This window comes from Sturnus vulgaris, unplaced genomic scaffold (assembly GCF_052056855.1).
Source record: "Sturnus vulgaris isolate bStuVul1 unplaced genomic scaffold, bStuVul1.hap1 Scaffold_192, whole genome shotgun sequence".
Classification (NCBI taxonomy): domain Eukaryota; kingdom Metazoa; phylum Chordata; class Aves; order Passeriformes; family Sturnidae; genus Sturnus; species Sturnus vulgaris.
Window position 1 is genome coordinate 7511907 of NW_028276155.1, and position 19601 is coordinate 7531507.

Genomic DNA, 19601 nt, shown 5'->3' on the forward strand with positions numbered 1-19601 from the left:
GTGACCAGGGGTTTTTGGTTTCTCTCTGCAGAGTGCCAGCACCTGATCAGGTGGTGTTTATCCATGGACCCTGCAGACAGGCCATGCCTAGAAGACCTTTTTGAGCATTCCTGGCTGCAGAACCCCCAGCTGGCCCAGGAGACAGCAGAGATCCATCCCTCTGCACAGTAGGATCCAGGAGCCCAGCAAGTTCCAGCTGCTCACGTCTCATGGTGCTCAAAGCAAACCCCAGAGCGTTTCCCTGTGGCCGTGGCACGGAGCAGAGAGCGTGGCCGAGGAGACGCTTCCGTGGGTCCCCGGCGAGTTGTGGAGGGAGCAGCTCAGGGCTCCCCGTCCTATTGGAGAAGTGGTGGCACAGTGCAGTGAAGTTGCCACAGACTGGACAAGGGGAAATATCCCCCTGCAGCTCAATGGCATCGTGATGTCCCCGCAAGCCGAGGCACAGCTGGCGTGTTCTTCTGGAGCACGACGCGGAGCTGGAGAACACCATCCTCGAGCTGGCCGCTGGCGGGGCAAAGCCCACGGGCTTTGGTTGTGGCCCCTTCCTGGAGGACAGGACAGGCTCTGTGCCCCGACGAAATCAAGATGAGTCCCCAGCCGGTGCAGGGGCGGGGGGATGCTCGTGCTCCCAGGCATGCCAGGGCTCGGCCTGGCCACGCGCCGGAGGTTCCCCGCTCGGCGGCAATGGGGAATATTCATCTTTGCGCCGCCCGCCCAGCTGCTTTTTGGCAGGACAGGGGACGGATGTTGTGGAAGGGGAGCCGGCTCCTGGCCTCTCTGACAGCTTCTGCCAGCCAGCCTGGTGTGGGCTGGGGTGGGGGCAGCCTGCCTGACAAAAGCATCCATCCATGAGGATGGGGGACAGCAGAGAGGGGTGGGTTCCAAAGGTGGTCTGCTTTTCAGGCCCTTGAAGAAGGGGTGGACTTACAGGCAGGGAAGGTGGGGTTTTTCCCCACCTGGGGAGAGGTTTAATTCTTGCATGGAGTGGTCAGACCCTCCCCAGGGCCATCAAACATTGATAACCTTTGGTGGTTTTCCTTGTTTCCAGGTCTCATTTTGAATTGACTTTCATGCAATTGTTCTTTGTTTTTTCCAGGAAGATTGCACCTTGTGCCCAGACCGGGTGGGGAAGCGCCGGCACTGGACGCACTCCACGGAGGTGCCGGCGCTACCCGGGGCAGCCACGGTGTGCAGGGACATCCCCTTCAAGAAGGACGAGGACCTTGTGTGGGATCAGCTCCTCTCCTGGCAGCAGCTCTGCAGAGGTGGGTACCCAGCTCCACAGCACAGGTGGCACAGGGGCAGATGGGAGTGGGCACACGAGAATCTCACTCTTGCAGCTGCTGAGGAGGTTGCTGTGTCGTGCTTAAGCAGAAGAGGTGGAGCGTGGCCTGCCCTGCTGCTCTCCTCTAAAAATGAGAGAATGGGTTGGGAGGTTTGGGCTCTGGGCACAGCCAGCAGCCTGGCCCACGCACAGGCCCTGGTGGGACAGGGGGGACAGGAGCCTTCTGTGACTGACCGTGGCTTTCTGGCTTCTCTCCCCAGGCTCCCAGCACCTCATGCCATGGAAATGGCACCGCTGGGCCTGCCCATCTGGGAGGGCTGGAGGCCAGCACGTGTTCATTTGCTGTCAAAAATAAATCTTTTTCTTGTTATTTTCATCATCATCATAATCAGAGCATTTCTTTCATCCATTTCCAAGCTTTTGGCCTCCCTTCTTCCACGGAAATCTTTTCCAGTCCTTCCCCTTGGTGGGATTTGGGATGGGGGGTTAAGCAAGGTGAAAAATTCAACAGCAGCTCCTGTTGCCAACTGCAGCAGCCCCTTCAAGAACCCTGAGCTTCCAGCAAGGTCTGAGTGTGCCTTGCAAAAGGGAGTGGTTTGCAGGGCTGGAGCTGTCACCCCTCTGCAAAAGCTGGGAGGAAATCACAAGTGGCAAAATGCGATTTTGGCTCCAACACTGCCCAAATTCTTCATCCTTCCCTCTTCCATGCAATTGATCAAAGTACCCAGGGAAAACAGCTCAATGTCCTCCAAGAGCCCATTTTGACATGGAAGTTGACAAGTTCAATGTTGGTCATATGCCTTTTTCTGGGCACCAGATGTTACCCCTCCATCACCATGCAGGCATCCTGCCTTGCTCCTGCTCCCAGAAACAGCAGCCCCACCCCTCCCTATGGCCTGGTGCCCTGCCCTCTTTGCCAGCCCTCCCCACACCCTCTCACTGTTCCCTGAACTGCCCAGGAAGGAAAAGCCACTTGGCATGGCAGACTGTGTGGCCTGCCTGAGGATTCCAAAGCCACACGAATTTCACAAATGACTCCTGGGATTAGCACATCCAGGTCACATCCTCACTTGAGGATATCCTGCTCTCCCTTCACTCCCCTGTTCCCCACAGACAAGAAGAAGGCTTGTGCTGGAAGAAAACTGCTTATTTTTTTCAACAGAACTTGTTTTTCAAACCTCTGGGCTTTCATTCTTTTTTGGCAAAGATACAGTATTATCTGAACAATCTCTGCATATACATAAAATATCTGTGTGTGCATATATTTATAAACTTAAATTCTGCAAGCTTGTGTCATTCACAGCATCCCTTCCTGCTTCCTAACAGAGAAGAAAACTCCAACAAAGGGCAAAAATGCAGCCCCTCTCAACCAGAGGAACTGAACCACATCCATCTGTGGCTGGAGAGCATCCCACCAGCTCCAGCTGGGAGGCTTGAACTTGAGTGTAAATGCATCTTCTTAGAGCATTTCTAGACACTGGCCATTGCTAGACAGGGCTGTGCTGGGACACATGCCACCCTCCCCTGTGCCCATCCCTTGGGGAGGGCACACCAAGCACAAGGAGCAGCCCTTGAACAGGTGGCAAGTGGTCCTCACTGTGCAGGTGGGCTGTGACTTTCTAACTCAAATACCTACAGGCAGAACTGGAGAACAAGGGAAAAAGGCAAGGAGATGCCTTTCTGAGAGAGGTGGCCACAGTAACACAGACCAGCTGCCCAGAGCATGTTCCTGCATATTCAAGAGTCACTGAGCAAGAAACCTCTCAGAGGAAATGTTTTGTTCCATCTGAGAGCTCCTCCCTGCCTTCGAGGAAAAACACGAACACAAACTGGGTGAGACAAAGTAGAGGCAGAGGTCCAAGGTGGCAGGCTGGGTGACAGAACACAGCTATTGTAGCTACCACTGGAAATCATTATCATTAAATTAAGAATCACAATCTGAATCATTATCAATCATAAAGTTGTCTTCATCAAGGTCATCATCATAGTCTTCCTGCCACTGTGGATCACACTCCTCATCTTCAGCCTCCTTGCCACCTTCATCTGTGTTAGGGCAGTCACACAGGATGTTAAGGTTTTGCCTGTTGAGAAGGAGAGCACAAGAGCAGAGCCTCTGCTGTGAGCACCAGCCACCACCCAGCCCCACAACACCCCACTGTCATGGTCTCAGCATCTCCATCCAAAGAAACTCAAGAGAATCCTGGGAGAGCAACTTCCATAACTGAGTCTGCCAGTGCTGGAGCTTTCTGGATCAGAGCTGCATACAAGCACAGGTTTTGCTGCTTTCCCTACACCACTATGTCATTTCAATTGCTACCTCAAGCCACAAAACAGGATGCAAATAATCCGTGTCTGTCATTCACTCTTTTGTGTGTCAGTGAGCACAGGAGAAAACTCTGCTCACCTGCTTTTTGTCTGCACTCACTCACCTTGCCCTATTACCCCACTAAGAAAACTCACCCTGTACATGCAAGGGCTGAAGCAGGCACATTTGGGAGTTTCAACTTTCTCTGAATGGAATCTCCTCAAGTCTGGAGCCCAACATGGAAATCCTGGAAGCAGGAAAGAGCAGCCAAAAGAGACAGAGAAACAAGATGTAATTTGGGGTGCAAACCCCTCCCCTGCACACACACTATCCTGACTCTATCCCCCCAGCTGATCAAGTCCTTTAGTTTGCCCACAATCAAATCAGACCAGAGCAAGACAAGCCACGAGCAGCCACGTGGCCTTCACCTGTGTGGAGTGCCAGAGAATTGCCAAGAGAGGCTCCTTGATCTGCTGCACCAACTCCAAACCCACGTGGAAGTGCTCTGCTTTCAGGAGCTGAAGAGAGGTGCCTGAGTCCTGGTACTGCAGCAGGCTTTCCTCTGCAATTCAAGGCCAACAAAGTCCTGCTGCATCTACACTCTTGAGCAGAGACCAAGTCCTTCTTGGCCCTGATTGTGAAGCCAGCCATAGCTGCTTAGATCTCCTGTGCACATGCAGCCCTCTTTCAGAACACAACGTGTTGCTCTTGTACTGCATCAATCTCCACTGGCAGCCAAACTGCTCCAATGGACATCCTCAGAAACGACATCAAGAAGGCAAAAACGGACTGGCAGAAGTGAGGCCAGCTGGCTGTTGGTATATATGCTATTGCCCCACAACAGAGCTGCTGCTCTTTGACTACAGCTGGAAATGCTAGTCATGACTTCAAAGAGGCTGCAGGACTTAGCCAGAAGGACGTGCAGAGCACTAGTGAGCAGCTCCAGGCTCTCAGTCTGCTGTTCCACAATATCTATTTTAAGCAGTTAAATGGTTATATGTGAAACCAGAAGGTACTAAATTCACCCAACCGCTCCTGAGCATAAGCACTGCAGCTTTTGGTACATGGAACTCATCACCACCTAAGAAAGCCAAATTTATTAAGCTAAGTAAAAACACCATCCAAATTAAATTTCTGCTGTCAATGTCATCTTGCATGCCAAAGGGCCCTTGCAGGTAAGATAACAGAGAACAAGCTGCATGTTTATGTCTTCAAATTTTTCTTCAAATTAATAAAAAAGAAACAGGGAATTCTCACAGTGCAAGCTGGCTTGCACGGGGCAGTTAATTTGGCCACATATGGGAGAAACAGCCTGACCTGATAGACAGGCCTCCAGGGAACAGAGATAGGACAGAACTGGAGACAGACAAGGATTTGATCCAATGAGTCCCAGCTAAGCTGCAGGAGGTATTGGTCAGAGAGCTGAGCAGCCTGAACTTTCAAGCAATCACAAGGGCTTGCCCAGGAACATGAAGAAAGATATTTAAGGTGAAGTCAGAACAATAAAGGGCTTTTTGTCACATGGATCATAGAGTGCTGTGTCTCTGTCTCAGGCACAGTGCCAGTCAATGTCACACAGCTGCACTACCGTGAAGACTTGAAGGCAATTGAAAGAAGACAAAGAGCTCCTGAAGGCTTCCTCTATTTTAATCAGCCTCACAGTGGATTTGGGGCTGAGTCCAGGAGCCTCAGGCACTGAGACAAGGTTGAAGAAGCTGCTCAAGGAGTCAGAAGCAAAACTCCAAGTCCCTTGGAGCATCAGTGGCCCCACTGAGGGCACGGAGTGCCAAAGGCTCCCCAGGGAGTGGTGAGAGCAGATCCTTGAGGGCAGGATTGCAGGAGCCCGAGGCTGTGAGCAGGGAACTGCAATGCTGAGCAAGGCCTGGGCTGGCTGGAGGAAGCAGAAAGGCCAAGGCCTGAGCCCAGGCCTGGCCCAGCAGGGCCTGTCCCTCACGGGGGGCTCGGGGCTGTTGCTGGGGCAGTGGGATGGCAGGGGCAGCAAGGACAAATGTCATCAAACTGTGTGACACTCCAGATGCTCATGGAACCAAGGGCCAGTGTGACACAGCAGGGCCTGAAGGAAACAAGAGGCCATGGTGAGCCTGCAGGGCTGGAACACCCCAGAACACTGAAATGCTGGGGGTGACCAAAAGTTCCTTTACTTGAGTTTCACGCACAGGAGAAACTCCAGCCACGTATTCTCAATATGGCCAGGTGCAAAGAATATTCTTGATAGGAAGTGACCAACAAGGATCATCCAGTCCAGCTACTAAGTGAATGGCCCACACAGGGATTGAACCCACAACCTCAGTGATGCCAGCTCTAACCAATTGAGTTCAGAGGTCCAAATGACACAAAATTTTGCTGGCAAAATATAGACAATCAAGGAACATGGACAAAACATTCCATGCAACATCCAACTCAACATAAAACTCATATCATTGCATTAATTTCCTTGACTTAGACCATTTAACTGAAAAACCCTTAACACTGAAGATACTCAGCCAAAAGTATTTCAGTTAAGTAGGATTACGAGAAGAAGAAATAGAGAACAACAGAAGATGTATGGAGAAATACACATAAAGGTACCAACAGCTCAGGTGGCAGCATGGCCCACAGGAGAACCCCAGCAGAAGGCAGGATCCACACCATGGGCTGCCCTCGTGCTCCGGCTTTTAACCCCCTGGGCCTTCATGGGCCCCGCCCCTTGGGAGGGACTTCCAGTTGTTTGCTCAATCAGAGTCAGGGCAGGCACTAGCTGCTATTGTGTGATTGATTGACAGCTCGGCCAATCAGAGCTGGGTCAGCATTGCCCCTGCTCTGTGATTGGCAGCTGTGCCAGGCCATGGCTGGGGGCGGGGCTCTGTCCCACCACAAACCAAGGCCTGACCCGGCCCTGGCCCCACACGGGCATTCCGAGCATCCCAAGGTGCCTGGAACATCGATCTCATCCAGCCTGTGACCATGGTGACACTGTGGAACCTCATGGAACCATGGGTCAGTTGTGACAATGTGGACACCATGGTGACACTGTGGTGTTTGATGGAACCAAGGGGCCATTGTGACACATCAGGGCTGTGTGGATCCATGAAAACATTGTGACATTGTGAGGCCTCATGGAAGCACAGGGCCATTGTGACACTGCAGAAGCAAGGGGAACATTGTGACACTGCAGGGCCTCATGGAACCAAGGGAACATGGGGACACTGTGGGGTCCCATGAAACGAAGGGAACATGGAAGAGTTCTGGCTGGCTGGGCCTCCTGGTGATTTCTGGCAGGTCTGGCTGACCCTGGCATGTCAAAGGCTGCCTCTCACCTGCCCCTGTAGCACTGGGGCTCTGGGCTTTCCTTCCTATGGGAGAGAAGTGTCCTTCTCCTCTAGCTGTCCATGGCCAAAATTGGGATGTCTCCTCCAAATTTCCCAATACATAAAGATTGTTCCCAGATGAAATCTGCCAGGAATAACAGGACTAACTAACTGATCTGCCTGGCTTGGCCACCCATGGGCCACCTCTCATCTGCTTTTGAAACACTGGGACCATGTGCTTTTCTTTCTTATGGGAAAAAAACATCCATCTTGACCAGGCACCCGTGGCCAAAATTGGGAATCTCCCTCCAGAATTCCCGATATCCAAGGATTGCCCCCAGACAAAATCTGCCATGACTGACAAGTCTGGCTGGCCTTGGCTTCCTCAGGGCCAGCTCTGATCTGCCTTTCAAACACTGAGGCTCTGTGCTTTCCTAATGAAAATAAAATAATAATAATAATAATTTCCTTCTTCCTGGCCAGATGCACATGGCCAGTATTGAGATTCCACCTCCAAAGTGTCCTATGTCCATGGATAGCCCCTAGATGAAAGGTGCCAGGACAGACAGGTCTGGCTTGGCCCATGGGTGGCCACTTCTCATCTTGTTCCAAAACACTTGGACTTCACACTTTGCTTTTCTATAGGAAAAATACATCCATCTCAGCCAGCTGCCCATGGCCAAAATTGCAATTCCACCTCCAAAACTCTGTACCTCCAAGGATTCCTGCCAAATGAAAGCAGCCAGGACAGACAGGCCTGGCTGCCCTTGGCCTCTTGGGGGCTGCCTCTCACCTGCTTTCCAAACACTGGGCCTTGGTGCTCTCCTTGTAATGGGAAAGAACCATCCTTTTTCTAAAGGTGTTTGTGGTCAAAATTGAGATTCCTCTCCCCAAATTCCATATATCCAAGGATTCCTCCATGATGAAAGTTTCTAGGGCAAACAGGTGTGGCTGGTTTGGCCTCCCAGGAGCCACCTCTCTCCTCTTCTGCCTTTGAAACACTTCGGTTCTGTTCTTTCCTTCCTATGGAAAAGAATCAGCTGTCTTGTGCAGTGACCAGGACCAAAACTGGGATCTTACCTCCCAAATTCCATATATCCAAAGATTACTCCAAAACAAAAAGTAGCCCAGACATAGAGGTGTGGCTTGCCCTGTCCTCTGGTGATTTGCTTAGACTATGAGCAGAACGTCTTCAATTGCAAAGACCTCAGAGAAGACACAAAGATCTCCCGAGGTGGGGTTTGGAGGCTACAAGCACCTGACCACTATATAGGGACAAAGAAGCTCTGTGCTCATTGGAGTGGAGAGAACAAGAGATGAGAGACATGACAGTGCTTAAAGAGTGGTTTCAGAGACAGAGGATCCTTCTGACATAGTGGAAAACAGCCAGAGAAAGAAAGAATTAATGCCAGCTGGAAAGCCAGGGAGGTCTAGACTGGAAAAAAGGAGAAAGAAATTTCTCTCCTAGGGCAGAGGTGTGGTGCCAGACATCCACCAGAAGGAGTCTGGAGCAGCCCAAGGCTTTGTGTGTGCAGGCAGAGGCAGGCAGGAGGCAGAGCTGTCAGCAAAGGAAGGGGCCAGCGAGGTGGGGCAGCCGGGGGATGACGACAGCCTGCAGGGACAGAGGCGCAGGGCATGGACACCGTAGGACAGCCTGGGCTGCAGAGGCCACAGGGATGGGCAGCAGCTGAAAGGCCCTGACAGAGCCAACTCCTGCAGCACTTGGGCCATGCAGGCTGGCCCTGGGCCTGAGGCCAGCAGGGGACAAGTGAGCCTTGCTGTGCTGGGGCCTCATTGCCTCCTTGTCCCTGCTCAGCAGCCTGGCAGGGGCCGCCCCATGGTGCTGCCCTTGGCATTACACATGGCCAGAGCCCAGTGGCCCGGGAAGAGCCCTGAGCAATGAGGGAGGGACGGGATCTGCCTTGCCAGGGGCTGGGGCTCAGCCCTTGGCCCTTTGCATTCCTGAAACACATCCAGGTTTGCTCAGCATCAGAGACGCCTTCCCCTTGTTTGTCCCCCCCTGTCATCAGTGCCACCAGTGTTTTCGTTTTACTGGAACCTGGGGACACTTTCTCAGTCATGTCCCTCAGTGGAATCCATTAAAACTTCAATAAAATTTGGATTTTAAATCTGCCTCTGATTTCTTGAGAAGTTTTCCTTCAGCTCCCTCTCAGGGACTGATGTCCAGGGACTCAGCACTCTTGGAAAATCCCAGGTCTACAGAGACAGGGCAACTGAGTGGCTTTTACATTATTTTCTTCCATTATCGGTCGCCTTGAAGGGTGAAACATCAGAGATGTAAAACTCAATGCCATTCTATCAGAAACCAAGTTATTTCCTCGTTCTAAAACCTTAGAAATATTTTTAAGCATATTAACTTTTGGCACACAATGGTGCTAATAATTCTAACAAGAATATCCTATTATTTTACAATACATGGTCTTGCCACAATACATCTTTCACAGTTCTAATTCTCCAAAATATCTGATCTTCTTGCAAGGCCATTGTTTGAAACTTCTTTCTAGTCCAATCTCTCTCTCAGTAATATCTTCTCTATTCCAGGGCCATTCTAAGTCAGCACACCTTATCTCAGAGTTTGCATCCAGATGTACAAGACTGTGTGAGCTTTCAGTCAGGCTTTGAGAATCCTTTACAAACCCATTTCTCACAAATATCAATCACAGAATGCTGCAATCACCTCTGCTCTAAAGACAACAGTAATAAAATACACCCTTGAAAATTGAAATTGATATTTCTAAGTAGGTCTTTGTCATATTTCTCCATAACTGGAGTTGAAAAACTTCCAAATGAATGGCACCAGACCAGAAGGAAATCAAGGCAGAACTGTTGTTTTCTAGGAAACCTCTGAAGAATTTGGACAGAATCAAACTCCAAAGTGTCTGATACTGCTCATGGGTCTCACTGAGGGACACAACTGAGAAAGTGTCCCCAGGATCCAGTGTGAGCAGGAAATTGGAGGCAGAGATGACAGGTGGTGTGGGAAATGCAGGCACAGAGAGCTCTGAGGGCCTTGTGCATACAAGCTCAGAGATTGAGATGGATCCAAGGTTTGACCAAAGACCTTGGAGAAGGCTTGGGGAATCAGAGCATGAAAAGGAAAATTGATATAAAAAAGAATATATATATATATATATATATATATATATATATATATTTTTATATATATATATATATATATATATATATATAAAAGAATATAAAGTTTTAGTTTAACTAGAAATATGTTTTAAGCAAACAGAAATATGCATTATGTAAGCAAAGCATTATGTTAAGTAAGATAGTAAAAGATTGTAAAGCTTAGCAATAGAACCTGTTATAAAGTTAGTTAGAAGTTGAAGATATATCAATGTAGGTTGGTGAAGTGTTTTATGATTGGTTCAAAAATGATGCATTGTGGCAAAGCCATGAGAAGGAAAACAATGATTGGTGTAAAAGGATGCTGGCAAACTTCACAGAAGTATTTGATTGGATAAAAAACGAACTTAAGGCATTGTAACTAAGAATGAGGCAGCTTCTGATATTATGGTGCTGGATGTAACACCTTGACACCATGAGACCATAAACCATCTTTTACAATGTCTCTCAATTGCCTCATCTCTTGCAATATCAATCTCCCAATACACTTTTTTTTACATCAGACATGACTAATGAAACCAATAGGGACTTATGGACACCAGGTGTATCCCATTAAAGTCAATATTGAGTTAGGGACACCTGGTCTATCCATTAAAATCAATGGGATTTGGAGGAAATTTTGCCCTAATATAGGGAAATTTGAGGAAATTTGGAGGAAATCTTGGGCTGAATTCTGGGAATTTCCACTCCAGGATCGCAATGCCAACGCTCTGGATGTCCTGGATGAATTCCTGGAGGCCAATCCCGAATCCCTGATCCTTCACCTGCTGTCCATGCTGGAGCTATTCCCCCAGGTAATCCCAAAAATGTCCATTTTCAGCCTGAAAGCTGGGAATTCCAAGCCCAAAATTGGGGTTTTTTGCACCAAATTTTTGGGACATCAGCTCTACCCACTGAAGTCAAAGGGGATTGAAGGACACCAGGTCTACCCCTATGAAGTCAATAGGGATTTAGGGACACCAGGTCCATCCATTGATAGGGCTTGATTGGGAAGAGTTATTGTTCAAACTGGGAGCACTGGGAAGGGCTAAGGAGGGACACTGGGCTTACTAAGAGCACTGAAAAATGTGGGACAACTGGGAGGGATTTATAGAGATAACAGGGATAAAGAGGACTCCAGAGCTAAACCATTGAATTTAGGGACAGCAGTTCTACTCTTTAAAGGTAATAAAGTTTAGGGCTACCAGGTCTACCCAGTCAAAGCAATGAGGATGCTTGAGAAACTAGTTTTCGGGGGGGGCCCAGGGGTTTTTGGTGATCCAGGTGTGCAAGGGGTACCCAGGTGTATCCAGGTGATTTCTGGGGGTACCCAGGTGATTTTTGGGGCACCCAAGTGGCTTGACTCACCCTGACAGACCAGGAGAAGGTGATGGCTGCCGTCCTCCCTGTCAACATGGACACAGATGACCCTTGGCAGCTGTGGGGCTGTCGGGGGACACCCCAACATTCAGGGGTACCCAAAACTCCAGGTGAGGACATCAGGGGTAGGAGGGAGCCCTGAGTTACCTCGGGAGAGGATGCAGTGCAGGTACAGCCAGGTGCTTTGGTGCATGGGGTTGGTGAAGATGGTATTCTGCAGCAGCTCCAGCTCTGTGTGGGCAAAGGAGGCACCCCAAAATCTCAGAGGGACAGAGGGGAAAACCCCAATATCTCAGTGGGGACACCCAGGTATACAGGAGTTCAGGTGTACCCATTAAAGTCATTGAGGATTTAGGGAAATCAGGTCTGCCCATTCAATGCAACAGAACCCACCAGCTCCCACTTTAGGTGAGGGAGGGGCTGGAAAATTTTGGGGATCCCGAAAAATTGGGGGGAGATTTTTTGAGGAATCCCTCACCTTCCTTCAGCCTTCCAGGGGGCAGTGCCCTTGCCGTAGTTCCTGGTGGGCATCAGCAGCCACAGGCAGTGTTGCCAGGCTGAGAAGTTGGAGAAGCTGCAGCTCAGCAAGGCCCTGGTGAAGGCCAGCTCGGCCTTGAGGTCCTGCCTGGCCACAAGTGCCTACCAGTGTTCCCAGGTGTGGACTGGGAAGGCACCAGTATAAACCAGTAAGCATTTGAGTCACTCCCGAGCTCCTGAGACCTGTGGCAGCAGCTCCCAGTATAAACCAGTAAGGCCTCATGCACCCAAACCCATTCCCAGTGTGGTCCTGGGGCTCCCAGGTTTATACTGGGAGGGCACCAATATAACCCAATAAGCACTGGGAGCCACCCCTGAGCCCCTGAGCCCATTGCAGCAGCTCCCAGTAGAAACCACTAAGGCCAGCACAACCTGAAGTCACTCCCAGTAGGTCCCAAGTTCCATCCCAGTATAAACCAGTAAGGCCAGCATCCCCAGGAGTTGCTCCCAGTGCAGTGCCAAGCATCCCCAAGACCCCTCCCAGTATAATCCAGTACACCCCAGTTTAAGCCAGTAAAATCCAGAATATTCCTGTATAACCCAGTATAAACCACTACAACCCAGTCACCCCCAGCACCCCATCTCAATATGAACCACTATAACCCAGTATAACCCAGCGACCCCTAGCACCCCATCTCAATATAAACCAGTATAACCCAGTATAATTCACAGTCGCCACCAGGTCCTCCCAGTCAGCAGGGAGCACTCACATACCCCAGCACCACATCCCAGTATAACCCAGTACAAACCATTAGCACCACAGCACCCCATCCCAGTACAAACAAGTATAACCCAGTACAACCAGTACACACAGTGTTAGGTCCTCCTGGACACTCACACACTCACTCCCAGTATAACCCAGTACTGCCCAGTAACCCCAGCCCCATCCCAGCACCCCCTGGACCCCATCCCAGCACAAACCAGTACAAACCAGTACAAACCAGTACAAGCCACTCACAGTTGCAGGGGTCGGCCAACAGGAGGTGCTCACACAGTGCCAGCAGGGGGCGCTGCAGTGTCCATTGTGACCCTACAGAACCAAGGAAACCCCTGTGACACTGCGGGGCCCCACGGAACCAAGAGTCCATTGTGAGACACCTGGGCCACGTGGAGCCAAGGAACCATTGTGACACTGGGGAAACTCATGGGACCAAGGGTCCACTGTGACATTGTGGGGCCTCATGGAACCTGTGAGCCATTGTGACACTGCACGGCCTTGTGGAACCAAGGAGACCACGGTGACACTGTGGGGCCACCTGGAACCAAGAGTCCATTGTGACACTCTGGAACTACATTGTTGAGAGTATGGAACCTCGAGGAGCCAAAATCCATTGTGACAGATCAAGGTCTCATGGAACCCAAAGAGCATTGTGAGACTGTGGGACACCATGGACCCAAATCTCCATTGTGACAGTGCAGAACCAAGGGGCCTTTGTGACACTGCAAGGCCTCAGGGAACCAAGGAGTCCAAAGGACTCAAACATTCCTTGCAGGGCTCTGCCTTGGGGAAGGGGAAGCTGCTTGGTGGCACCTTGGCTTTAGCACACACTAATAGAAGGTGTCTGTTTTCAATGGGGACATTAAGGAGTTGTAGATTGCTTCAAAACAGAAAAAAAAAAAAGGGGGGGGGAACACTCCTTTTGGCCTGTGTGCAGCCAGTTCTCCAAGCAAAGCAGGTCCCAATTGAGTGAGGACAGACAGGATGGAGTTGGGGAATGTGGAGCAAGGTTGTCAACACTGGGCAGACCTCAAGGCACAGCTTCTGTGAGCAGGCCAGAGCTGAGGAGAGACCCTGCATCAATATCAATCACAGAATGCTGGAATCACCTCTGCTCTAAAGAGAATAGCAATGAAATACAGTCTTCAAAATTGGAATGTGTATTTCTTAGAATCTCTTGGAAATATTTCTCCATAACTGGATTTGAAAATCTTCCTAATGAATGGCACCAGACGAGAGGGAAATCAAGGCAGAGCCATGGTTTGTCAGGACTTGCTTGATCCCAATCAGCCCCGTGGAGCATTTGGTGCTGAGCCCTTGAACCTCAGGGCCTGAGAGGAGGTTGCACAAACCTTTCCACGAGTCCAAGGCAGAAGAAAACCCAAAGTGTCTCAAAGCATTAATGGGTCCCACTGAGGTCCTTCCCCAACACAAGCTCTTCATGGACTCCTTGGAGGAGAGAATTCTCTACTTCATGATTGCCCAAAAACTTCTCAGAGAGGAAAGGAAAAAAGAAAGTACCTTAAAAAACTGAAATACCCCGAAGTGTTAATGACCCCCCGGAGTGTTGTTACTGACAAAGACTCTCAAGGGACAAATTAAAGCAGATAACTGGAGGCCATGATTGCACAAAGCTCTCAGAGACTCCAAGGCAAAAGCAAAACCCAAAGTCCTCTGAAAAACCTGCAGTCCCTGGGAGCATGAAGGAGCCCTCCGGGGCCATTCCTGACCAAGGCTCCCCAGGGACTCATCCCAGCAGATCCCTGAGACCCCTGGGATGTGGGGGGATGCTGAGGGCAGGACAAGGGGTGACAGTGGCCAGCCTTGCTGGGGCTGTGCCAGGAGGCCCCAGTGGCTCAGGACAAGGTGTCTCCTCAGAGCCCTTGGTGGCACAGACCCTGCTGTGCCCCAGGGCACCAAGACTTGGCTTCTCTTTGTCCCCACTTGTCATCACTGCCTCCAATTTCCTGCTCTAACTGGAACCTGGGGACACTTTCTCAGTTGTGTCCCTCAGTGGGACCCATTAAAACTTCAGGAAATTTTGGAGTTTGATTGTGACTTGGAGTTCTTGAGAGGTTTCTTCATCTCCCTCTCAGGGACTGATATTCAGGGCCCCAGCACAAACCCCAAGAGGGTCATTAAAGTCCTTGTGCTGTGTCTGTGCTGATGAGCTGGGCTTGGCTCCTGGCTCAGAAGGCGATCCTGGCAACCAAGAAGAGCTTCAAAAACACATTTCTCTTGATGAGCAGCTCTTCTCCCAGCCCAGCAGGGCTGGGGCACTGCCTGCAGCCACCCTGGGCACAGCACAGAGGCACAGAGAGCTTCAATCAGTCAGGGCTGGGAAGATGCTCAGAAGTGCCTGGGGCAGAATCACTCTCAGCCCTTGACACAGGAAGCCTCTGGCTGCAGGACAATGCAGCTGCAGCTCCTGCAGTGATCTCCTAAAGCTGCAACATCCCAATGCCTGCAGACTGTGTGAGTACATTCTCTGATGATCTCTTGTGCAGAGCAGCCAGGGGTGCCCAGGGCTGTGGTGCAGAGCAGGGTCCTGCAGCCCAGGGCGCTGTGCTGGGGCAGGGACTCTGCTGCCTGCCAGGGACAGCTCTCAGCCAGCCCTGGGAGCTGCTCCCAGCACTGGGAAACAAGGTCTGGGTGGAAGGATACAGCTGGTGAGGCTTGGAAGTGTTCTCCTTGTGTTGTGAGGATGCTGCATTGTTCAGATCTGCTGCTCCCAGCATAACATTTAACTCCAAAATGTTTCTAGGTAGATTACATAGGGAGCACAGTGAGGCAGGGCCTGCATAAAAAGGAAAACCCTGATTTTATAATCTACTGCTCTGGGTTGCTTAGATGGGAAATTGCATATAGATATTAATTTCTAAGTTCAGTTTGGAAAAAATAAAATATTTTTTTCTTGGGTTTTAATAAAGTAGGCACTGACAGAAATTAGTACAGGGTCCCTCACAGGCAGCATCAGTGTCACTTTTCCAGCCTCCTCAGGATAGCTATGACATTGCCATCAGAGCCTGCAGAAGCAGAGCTGGCCCTGGGCAGTGCCTTTGCTGGGAGGGGTCTGCAGAGCAGAGCTGAACCCCCAGGGCTGGGCTGGGCTCTGGCAGCACTGGCAGGGCCCAGCCCTGGGCACAGGGAAGCAGCTGCTGGCAGGGACAGCTCCAGGCAGCAGAGCCCTGGGCAGGCAGTGGGGGGAAAGTGACACCAAGCTGGGCTGGGGTATTTAAAATCTTCTCCAAAGTGAACTATTCCATGATTACTTTTCTTAGAGATCCCCATGCCAAGACACACCAAATGTCCAACAGCAGCTCCATCAGCCACTTCCTCCTGCTGCCATTGGCAGACACGCGGCAGCTGCAGCTCCTGCACTTCTGCCTCTTCCTGGCCATCTCCCTGGCTGCCCTCCTGGCCAACGGCCTCATCATCAGCGCCGTAGCCTGCGGCCACCACCTGCACACCCCCATGTTCTTCTTCCTGCTCAACCTGGCCCTCACTGACATGGGCTCCATCTGCACCACTGTCCCCAAAGCCATGCACAATTCCCTCTGGGACACCAGACACATCTCCTATGCTGGATGTGCTGCACAAGTTTTTCTGATTTTCTTCTTTTTTGGAACAGAGTTTTCCCTTCTGACCATCATGTGCTACGACCGCTACGTGTCCATCTGCAAACCCCTGCACTACGGGACCCTCCTGGGCAGCAGAGCTTGTGCCCACATGGCAGCAGCTGCCTGGGCCAGTGGCTTTTTCAATGCTCTGCTGCACACGGCCAATACATTTTCCCTGCCCCTGTGCCATGGCAATGCCCTGGGCCAGTTCTTCTGTGAGGTCCCCCAGATCCTCAAACTCTCCTGCTCCAAATCCTACCTCAGGGAACTTGGGATCATTGCTGTTAGTATTTGTTTAGCTTTTGGCTGTTTTGTGTTCATTGTTTTCTCCTATGTGCAGATCTTCAGGGCTGTGCTGAGGATCCCCTCTGAGCAGGGAAGGCACAAAGCCTTTTCCACCTGCCTCCCTCACCTGGCTGTGGTCTCTCTATTTGTCAGCACTACAGTGTTTGCCTACTTGAAACCCCCCTCCATCTCCTCCCCATCTCTGGATCTGGCACTGTCAGTTCTGTACTCAGTGGTGCCTCCAGCTCCGAACCCTCTCATCTACAGCCTGAGGAACCAGGAACTCAAGGATGCTCTGAGAAAATTCATGACTCTGTATTTTCTGAAGCATTAAACTTTTCTGCTGCATAATCTTCAGAATGTAACTCTCTAAAAGCTCACCTTTTTTTTTTTCCATACTTATCCGTTTTTTCTACGGTATCTTTTTCTATTGTTGTAATATTTCTTACAAAATACTGTAGTGTTACTCTTTGCATTTCTTCATGAATATCTACCTTTTTTTTTGAAACACAAAGGCATGCAAGAGGTCTTTCTCCTGTGCATTTAAATAAAACAAGTGCCTGCCCTGCTCTGTGTGTCCAGGATCCTTCCTCAGCCCTTCTCTGTCTCTGCAGGGCAGTGCCTGTGGGCAGAGGTGGACGGAAGAGACTCCCAGCACAGCAGCACAGCCAGGGACAATGGCCCTGGCTCTTCCCACATCTGCTCTTCCCAACTCCACCCTCTCCTTGCCAGCCCTTCTCTGGCTGTGAGGCCACAGCGCTCTGGCAGCTTGGTCACTGTCCTGCTGTGTGTCCGTGCTGTGCCCACAGGCAGGGACAGGCCATGGGCACTGCTGGGACACAGCTGGGCTCCAGCACAGCAGCTCCATCAGCAAAGGGCATCTCCTGAGGGCAGGGCAGGAAGGCTTTGCTCTCCTCCAGAGCTGCTGTCAGCAATGTGCTCCAGGAATGCCCTGGCCAAGCAAAGCCCAGTGCCTAGGGCAGAGGGGCAGTGTTCAGGGGGCACACAGCAGTGTCCTGGCACAGCCAGAGCTCCTGGGATGGACCTGAGGAGCAGCAGAGCAGGGCCTGGGCTGTGTCTTTGTTCTGGGCACAGCCTGGGAAGGTGCCCCAGGGCAATTGTCCCACACCAGCCCCTGCAATCACCACAGCCAGCACTGGCCTCTCCCCCAGCTGCAGGAGGTTGTTTGTCCCTGCATGGAGGGACACCAAGTGACCAGGCCAGCAGGCCATGTTTGGTGTGCACTGAGGAGATTTCAACAGTGCATCGTGTGTGTGTGGGGAGATGAACCCGAGTGAGCACAAACACCATCATTAGCACATGGGGGGTGGCACAGTTCTGGTGGCACTAACAGTGCCTTGAGGCCACTACACTCTGGGAAACACCTGAATTCATTACTGGGCTGTGGTTATGACTGCATAGAGAGAAACATCCCAGGAAGGGAGATTCCAGGAAAAAAATGCTCAGGACAGCCATGGACTGCACAGAGAGACCATTGGTGTGGGAGTCTGTGGGGAGAAATCAGAGCTGCCTCCCTTCTGAACCACCCAAAGGATCTGGACAGGGCTGTGCTGTGTTCTGGGCACTGACCTGGAACTGAGGGATGTGGAAAAGGCCTTTGGTGTCAGGGATGTTGAGAAGGCTGGGCAGTGTCATTGTGGGACCTCTCTCAAACCCCTTGGAAAGGACAGAGCCATCCCAGAGGGTCCTGGGCACTTGGGAAGGGCAGACATGGAACCAGTCTGCAAACAGGGCAGGGAGGGGCACTGGGACAGTCACAGAGTGGTCAGGCTCAGCAGGGAAGGGCAGGTGGCAAATCCTCCTGCAGCCATTCCAGGCACTGGCAGCACGAGGCAGGGATTGCAGAACCACTGTGGGAGGGAAAAGAAGGGGATGCTGTGTGCCCAGACTTTAGCCAGGCCTGGGACATGGTCTGCTGTGCTCTCCTCAGAGCCAGATTGGAGAGAGCTGGGCTGCAGGAGAGGAACATGGGGTGGGTGGGAATTTGGCTGAACAATGAGGGTCAAATGTCATCCATGGCACAGAGTCCTCTGAGCAGCCACTCCCTGGTGACATTCCTCAGTGACCAGTCCTTGACCACCAGTGTGGAACATTTCTATTATCGATATAAGGGCATGAAATGCCCTTTCAATTCCTTTGTGGACGCTGCCAAATTGCAGGGAGTCTGTGACCAAACTCATCTAGTTAATGGTGACTGCAAAATGTAATTGGGCAAAATGACTGAGTTGGGTAAATTTGTCTTGCCATCAGGTGTCAACCAAGCCATAAGAAAAGGTAGAATTTATGTATCAGAAAAAAGGCAGTTCAATAGGGAAAATCAAACCCAACCAAAACCAACCAAATCAAGACTCACCCACAAAATCAAAAAACCCCAGAAACCAACCAACCACAAAAAGCAAAGGCCATATACAGAAGAAAAGCAAACCCACAGGAAATCTCCTAGCAGCAGAAAATATTTAACCACGTTGTGGCAGGAGAGGATTCTGTATGTGTAGGTGCTGTTTTGAAAGAAAAATATCTTAAAAAAAAAATCAATCCCATATGCCCCTTGCCTCTCGCTTCTCTCAGTTTACTTCTGATCATGGTGTGACATGGAATGGAACATCCCTTGGATCAGTCCAGCCCAGCTGTCCCATCCCAGTTCCCTCAGGAACACTTGCCCACCCCAAGCCCATGGGTTGGAGAAGGCTGCAGATACGCCTCATGGTGGGCAAGCACTGTGACAAGACCAGAAGAGAATAACATTTATTCTTATCAAGAACAGTAGAACAGAACAGCACAGTCTTGGAGAAATGGATGATGGATGTAACTCCAGCATACAGAAGTCACACAAAATGCAAGCAGGATGCCAGCTCAGCTCTGCAAGGCTGAAAAAAGAGAAATTATGCAAAACAAGGAAATTGTCATCATTCAAAAGAAGGGATCGAGTAACAGTCACCTAAAAAGGACATTGGATGTCGAAGACAGACCACATAAAGATTTTTGATAAGGGGTCCAACTACGTCAA

At 50.7% G+C, this 19601-nt stretch overlaps 1 long non-coding RNA gene across 1 annotated transcript in view; it reads left to right on the plus strand.

Annotated features, from left to right (window-relative positions):
* Positions 1-590: 590 nt before the first annotated feature.
* LOC148218288 (uncharacterized) overlaps positions 591-19601 on the plus strand; it is a 256820-nt gene continuing 237809 nt past the window's right edge. The window contains exon 1 of the long non-coding RNA XR_015800521.1: positions 591-1265. This is a non-coding gene — a long non-coding RNA (uncharacterized LOC148218288). The remainder of the gene's footprint in view (positions 1266-19601) is intronic.